Source organism: Aquarana catesbeiana, linkage group LG07, assembly GCF_042186555.1.
Source record: "Aquarana catesbeiana isolate 2022-GZ linkage group LG07, ASM4218655v1, whole genome shotgun sequence".
Taxonomy (NCBI): domain Eukaryota; kingdom Metazoa; phylum Chordata; class Amphibia; order Anura; family Ranidae; genus Aquarana; species Aquarana catesbeiana.
Window position 1 is genome coordinate 288,780,665 of NC_133330.1, and position 7,230 is coordinate 288,787,894.

Sequence of the window (7,230 nt, forward strand, 5' to 3'; positions counted from 1 at the left end):
GATGATTGAAGCGCATTATTTCTATTAATATAATTGTAATATAAAATGAAATCCTTCAACTCAAAATAATACAGAATCAGTGGGAGCCCTGAGCGTGTCACCTGCCACCATTGCCTGCCACCAGATGCCATCAGGTGCCCCCAGCAGAGTTCGTCCTTACATCAGGTGCCCCCAGCGGTGTCCGTCCTTACATCAGGTGCCCCCAGCAGAGTCCGTCTTTACATCAGGTGCCCCCAGCAGAGTCCGTCCTTACATCAGGTGCCCCCAGCAGAGTCCGTCCTTACATCAGGTGCCCCCATCAGCGGAGCCTTCCTCACATCTGTGTCCCCAGCAGCGGAGTCCTCCTTACATCTGTGTCCCCATCAGCAGAGCCCCTCCTTACATCTGTGTCCCCATCAGCGGAGTCCTCCTTACATCTGTGTCCCCATCAGCAGAGCCCCTCCTTACATCTGTGTCCCCATCAGCAGAGCCCCTCCTTACATCTGTGTCCCCATCAGCGGAGTCCCTCCTTACATCTGTGTCCCCATCAGCGGAGCCCCTCCTTACATCTGTGTCCCCATCAGCGGAGCCCCTCCTTACATCTGTGTCCCCATCAACGGAGCCCCTCCTTACATCTGGTGTCCCCATCAGCGGAGCCCTCCTTACATCTGGTGTCCCCATTCACGGAGCCCTCCTTACATCTGTGTCCCCATCAGCAGAGTCCTCCTTACATCTGGTGTCCCCATCAGCAGAGTCCTCCTTACATCTGCGTCCCCATCAGTCCTCCTTACATCTGGTGTCCCCATCAGTCCTCCTTACATGTAGTGTCCCCACGAGTCCTCCTTACATGTGGTGTCCTCATCAGTCCTCCTTACATGTGGTGTCCCCATCAGTCCTCCTTACATCTGGTGTCCCCATCAGTCCTCCTTACATCTGGTGTCATCAGTCCTCCTTACATCTGGTGTCCCCGTCAGTCCTCAGTCCTCCTTACATGTCGTGGTGTCCCCATCAGTCCTCCTTACATGTTGTGGTGTCCCCATCAGTCCTCCTTACATGTCGTGGTGTTCCCATCAGTCTTCCTTACATGTTGCGGTGTCCCCATCCATCAGTCCTCCTTACATGTCGTGGTGTCCCCATCAGTCCTCCTTACATCTGGTGTCCCCATCAGTCCTCCTTACATGTTGTGGTGTCCCCATCAGTCCTCCTTACATGTTGCAGTGTCCCCATCCATCAGTCCTCCTTACATGTCGTGGTGTCCCCATCAGTCCTCCTGACATGTCGTGGTGACCCCATCAGTCCTCCTTACATCTGGTGTTGCCATCCATCAGTCTTCCTTACATGTCGTGGTGTCCCCATCAGTCCTCCTTACATGTTGTGGTGTCCCCATCCATCAGTCCTCCTTAAATGTCGTGGTGTCCCCATCAGTCCTCCTTACATGTTGTGGTGTCCCCATCAGTTCTCCTTACATCTGGTGTCCCCATCAGTCCTCCTTACATCTGCTGTCCCCATCAGTCCTCCTTAAATCTGGTGTCCCCATCAGTCCTCCTTACATCTGGTGTCCCCATCAGTCCTCCTTACATGTCTGTAGTGTCCCCATCAGCGGAGTCCTCCTCACATCAGCATGAGTCGCAGGCTGTCTCTGCTGCTGCGCCAGTCTCTGTGCAGGCACCCGCCTCGAGTATTACCTCTATAAAAGAGGTATGTCTGGTTCCGCCCCACTTCCCCAGCGATTTGGGGGCGATCCAGTTCAATGCAGAGGGTTTCTCAATCAGGTTGAGATATGCTTCGAGATGCTGCCCCAGGCGTTTCCCATGGACAGAAGCAAAGTAGGTTTTGTGATATCTTTGCTTTAAGAGAGAGCCTTGGCCTGGACTAACCCTCTATGGGAGACGCAAAAACCTGTTGTCTTGAATTACCCTGAGTTTGTGGCCTCCTTTAAAGGGTATTTGACGTTCCCACATGCTCCATCAAACAGAGTACGAGAACTGTTGCCGACTACGCCATTGAATTCCGTACTCTGGCAGCAGAGGTTTCTTGGAACAATGAGGCCCTCGTGGCTGTTTTTTCTCATTGTCTCTGGGATTCCATCAAGGATGAGATAGCAGCCCGAGATATACCCACTGAGCTGGAGAGCTTGATCTTGTTTGCCATCCTCATTGACTGCAGACTCAGAGAAAAACTTTCTTTTAAGGAGCGCTTGCGGAAGCCTCCTGTACGTTTGCCTCCGAGCTTTTCAGTCCCACCTGTGCCTTCCTCACCTCCCATGCCTCCTGGTACCGAGTCGGTTAGTCAAGATGAACTCATGCACTTGGGCTTCACGTGTCTCTCTGCGGATGAGAGAGCCTTTAGGAGGAGGGAGAGATTGTGCCTTTATTGTGGCCAGGCTGGTCACTTTTTGAAGTCCTGTCCTACCTGTGCTGGGAACGCCCGAACCTTGAGGTCCTTGGGTACACTTGGGCACAAGTCCAGGAGGCTTTGTGTCATGCTAATGATAGGTACAGACTCCATGCTGACCACAGACGCCTGCCTGCGCCTTCCTACCAGGTTGGGGACAGGGTCTGGCTGTCATCTCACAACCTCCGACTTCGTGTTCCCTCACTGAGGTTCGCACCTCGGTTTATTGGGCCTTTCCGTATCCTTCGCAGGATTAACCCAGTGGCTTACACATTGGACCTTCCTCCTAGTAAGCGCATCTCAAATGTGTTTCATGTCTCCTTATTGAAACCGTTGGTCTGCAACCGATTTACCACCTCGGTGCCACGTCCTCACCCTATACAGGTTGAGAACCATGAGGAGTATGAGGTATAATCCATTGTTGACTCCCGTAGGTTACGTGGGTGCATACAGTACCTGGTGCATTGGAAGGGGTATGGTCCAGAGGAACACTCCTGGGTCTCATCCTCGGACGTACATGCCCCTGTCCTCCTTCGTGATTTCCATAGACATTTTCCCCTCAAGCCCGGTGGTCCTCCAAGGGGGAGGGGTTGTTGAGGAGGGGGTACTGTCAGGGCTGGCTCAGCCCTTCCTTCTCTGAGCTGGCCGCTCAGCTATCGGCTAATTGCCAGCTCTCATCTCTCTCCAGAGTTACCCAGCTGTTCCTGATCCTGCTCGTCTGACCTGCCTACTTAAAGCCATCCAGCTCACTTAATCTCTGCCTTCGCCTTGGTCACATCGCAAGAAACCATCTCCTGCGTTCCTGTTTTAAGACTGGCTTTGCTGTAATCCCTTCTGGCTTCTTTGCTTGCTTGCTGTTCCACTACTTGGATCCCTGACTTCTGGCTTGGCTGATTACCCAATCTGGTTACTGAACTCTGGCTTGGCTGACTACCCGATCCGGTCACTGGACTCTGGCTATGCTTTGACTACGCTTACTCTATTTACCTTTTTATTTTTATTAATAAACAAGTGTGATTTAACTGTACTTCTGTCTCGGTCTGATTCATGGTTTCTGACACAGACATCCCAAGTCTTCCGCGTGGTGAGGGAGTCTCCCGCATTTGGTAGCGGGCTCCCAGGCACCCGCGAGTGCCCTGTGATCTCCCCGCTGCAGGGCTGATCCTGGGCGGCAGTGGCATATCATCCATGTGTCCTCCTCCGTTCTCCGGCCTGCTGTCCTCCTCTCCCTCCGCCCCCCTCCGTTCTCCTCTAGCCCGCTGTCCTCCTGCGCCCCCCTCGTCCCCCGCAACTGACTCCCTCCTTTTCTGCTGGCTGCAAGGGGGGTGATGTGTCAGGATCGTGAGGGGGGGAGGGGCCGGTAAATATGTAATTTACCGACCCCTTCCTGTTATGTATTGAACACAGTGAGCGATCTCGCTCCTGTGTCCTGTGAAAACTGAGCAGAGTAACCTGTGATTACTATGCTCAGTGTATAAATGGAGAGGAGACTCTGTCCAACACTGTCCACTGCCCCAACCCCCTCCACCTAAAAAGCATTGTGAAAAAAAATAAAAACAAATTAAATTGTAAAAAAAAATCAATACTTAAAAATAAAAAAAAACTACTGACACCATCCACTGCCCTACTGACACTGTCTACTGCTCTACTGACACTGTTCACTGCCACATACCCCCTTCCCCAGAAGCACTATAAAAAAAATATTTAAAAAATGATTTAAAAAAAATAATAAACAACAAAACGGTAAAAACTAATAGGTAGAATAATAAAAACAAGAAACCACTGACACCGTCCACTGCTCTCCTGACACTGTCCACTAACCCCTCCCCCACCCCCACCCCCAATCATTGTAAAAAACAACAAATACAAAAATGAATTATAAAAGTAAATAAAAAAATAAAATAGTCCTTTTCACCTGAATGGAGCAGAGAGGCCACACATCTACTAGTTGTGCCTTATGAAAGGAGTGTGCGATGGGCTTGCGGGAGCCAGGAGGGACGGAGGAGGATCCCGAGGAAGTGTCTTTAGAGGGGATCAAAGGAACATTAAAGTCTCCTCCAAGAATAAGTTGGCCATCAGCAAACTTGAGAAGTGTCTCAAGATTACGAGTAATGAAAAGATCTTGTTAGGGAAATAGAAAGTGGCTAGGGTCATCTTGACATTTCCAGTTGTGCCTTTGAGGAACAGGAATCGTCCGAGAGGGTCAATGAGAGTATTCAAGCACGTCCACGGCACTTTCCCTGATATGATAATAGATACTCCCCTCAATTTGGCCACCAAATTGGTGGAATGGTATGTCACGGGGAAGAACCTATTTTTGAGTATGGGAAGTTTGTTGTCTCTGAAGTGGGTTTCTTGGATAAATGCAATATCTGCATTCAAACGTTTCAAGTCATGTAATAGTATCCGTCACTTTTCAGGAACGTTAAGTCCCTTAGCGTTGAGCGAAAGCACTCTGACAGTATCCATCATTGGGGAGAAAGGGAGGGAAAGGTAGGGTATGGGGAGGTAGTGGGGGTGGGGGGTCGGATTCAAGGTTGTCAAAGGATGGGAGAGTAAGATGAAAGGAAAACAGAGAAAAGCAAAGTAAGAGTGAAAAAGGGAAGCAAAGGAGGATGAGAGGAAAGAGGAAAAGGTTGTCGTGAGTATAACGCAACCCAAGTTAACTATAATGGTAGCAAACTAATGTTCGTACGCTCACCAGTACAATACTGGTTGTTGAGCGTGGGCCTATGTGAGGAAGTGTTGGAGAAAGCCAAGAGAGAGACTCCTGACCATCCCCACCCATCCCGGCTGTGTTGAAAAGATAAAAACATGAGAGAAAACATAGCAAGTCATAAGAAACAGGTAACAATACTATTACAAGTATATCTCAGGGGTCTATCCCCTCCATCCTGACAGGGATCACAATTCCAGAAAACCTACATAGTAACAGTGATCACACCTAGAGTGCGGGTTAGGCCGAATGGCATAAAGAGATGCTAAACAAAGGGGGAGAGAAAATATGGCTTAAGGGGTATAGATATGAGTATTCCCCCACTATTTACCCTGGGAAACAGATGGTAAAACCTCTCAGGTTTTTCAATACCAAATTTTGTGTCCTATGACATGTAGGACGCGTATGGCTGTGTCGGATCCCACCTAATAACATGAATAGGCTGATAAAGGACTACCTTCACGCTGCCTCAAGCTAAGGGGTCCACCAGAATATGTAGTAAAGATAGACAGATAGACATATTTAAAATGACCCCCAGCCAAAAAGCATCCCCCCAAAGGGAAATATTGAGGCGTTTACAGGGTGTTGAGGAGTGGCGCCACTCCCAAAGGGTCAAAGTGGATTACCTATGAGGGGAAGTCAGAAAGCCGTCCCTGCCATGGGGATCCCAACCCCTGACTTAAAAGACAGGTGGGGGCTAGGGGCAACCCCCACCCAACAGGGAAGAACCCCCCCAGAACCCCAATACCCCCTTCACATATTCAGGGGTTACCCCATGAGAGGGGGGAAAAAAAGAAGGGGAAAACAAATAAATTGGGAGACATAACATAGGGCACATAAAACATGTTATCAACCTCCATATTTAGCATATGCTCTTCCTGGGATGGAAAACATAATAGCATGGGTATACTCAATGTAAGCGCATACAAAAACAAACATTAAGGCAGAAAGACCTAGGATAATCAGAAAATATCTGCAGATAGCATCTAAAGCTTTTGAAAGAATGGTATTTACCATTTATATCATGGGACCTATAAAATATTAGGGAGCAATACCCCTTAATGTCCATTCGGATAGTCAGTGGATTATCCTGTGTCAATCACGGAGATCGTCGGGTAGCCTAAACAGGAGGAACACAAGGGAATACGGATAGCGTCAGAGGTGATGTTGCAGTAATCCTTAAAGCAAAAGGGCAAAGCCAAAGGGCTTCAAACAGCAGTATGGGCCACTCAAGAGGCCAAAATATGGGGGAAATTGGATTAGTCCTGTGGGGATCCTTCACAGTCATGTCCCTTCGACAGATGAACAACTAGAGTATCCACAGATTATGAAGAATAAGATGCATAGGAGGAAGAGATGCTGACTCAAAGAGTGGATGGCATGAATATACTATAGTTATTTTTGCAGCAGGAGGGGAGCAGAGCGGCACTGTCACTAGCTTATAGGCAGGGAGTGAGGGGGGAGTGGAGGACAGAGCAGGGCTGCATATGACAGAGGCACGTAAATGACCACGGTGTCAGGGCTCAGAAGCCAAGATAAATTGTGGTCACTTTGATTTGTGGCACCACGATCACTGCACCATTACACGCTTTTTTTGCACCTGCCTCCTGGGCCTGGCCTTTTGGCTGGGACCGGAGGAATTTATACAGGTTGAGAACTAGGAGGAGTATGAAGTACAGTCCATTGTTGACTCTCATAGGTTCCGTGGGCGCATACAGTACCCGGTGCATTAGAAAGGGTACAGTCCGGAGGAACACTCTTGGGTCTCATCCTCGGACGTACATCATTACAGTGGTGGGGCAGATGAGAAAGAGGGTACAGTGGTGGGGAAGATTGCAGGGGGGACAGTGATCTGAGGTGTGGAGTTTCAGGATGTTAATTTCTCACTACTCAAGTAGTCTACGGCATTTACTTTTAAAAAGATCCTTTTCGTGATTGGGAGTGTGAAGTTGACATTTTTTTGTTATAAATCGTCACGGTCAATTTCCTTGAAAGCATTTTGCCGCACACTGTGCTCAAAATGTTACCTACCCCTGCTGTAGTTATATGTAACCACGCCCCCAATGGAACATGAGAGGCGTGTCATGAAAGTATCCAGTCTCAGAAGGATGGATAGTGGTGGGCGAGTCACTCTTCCTCCC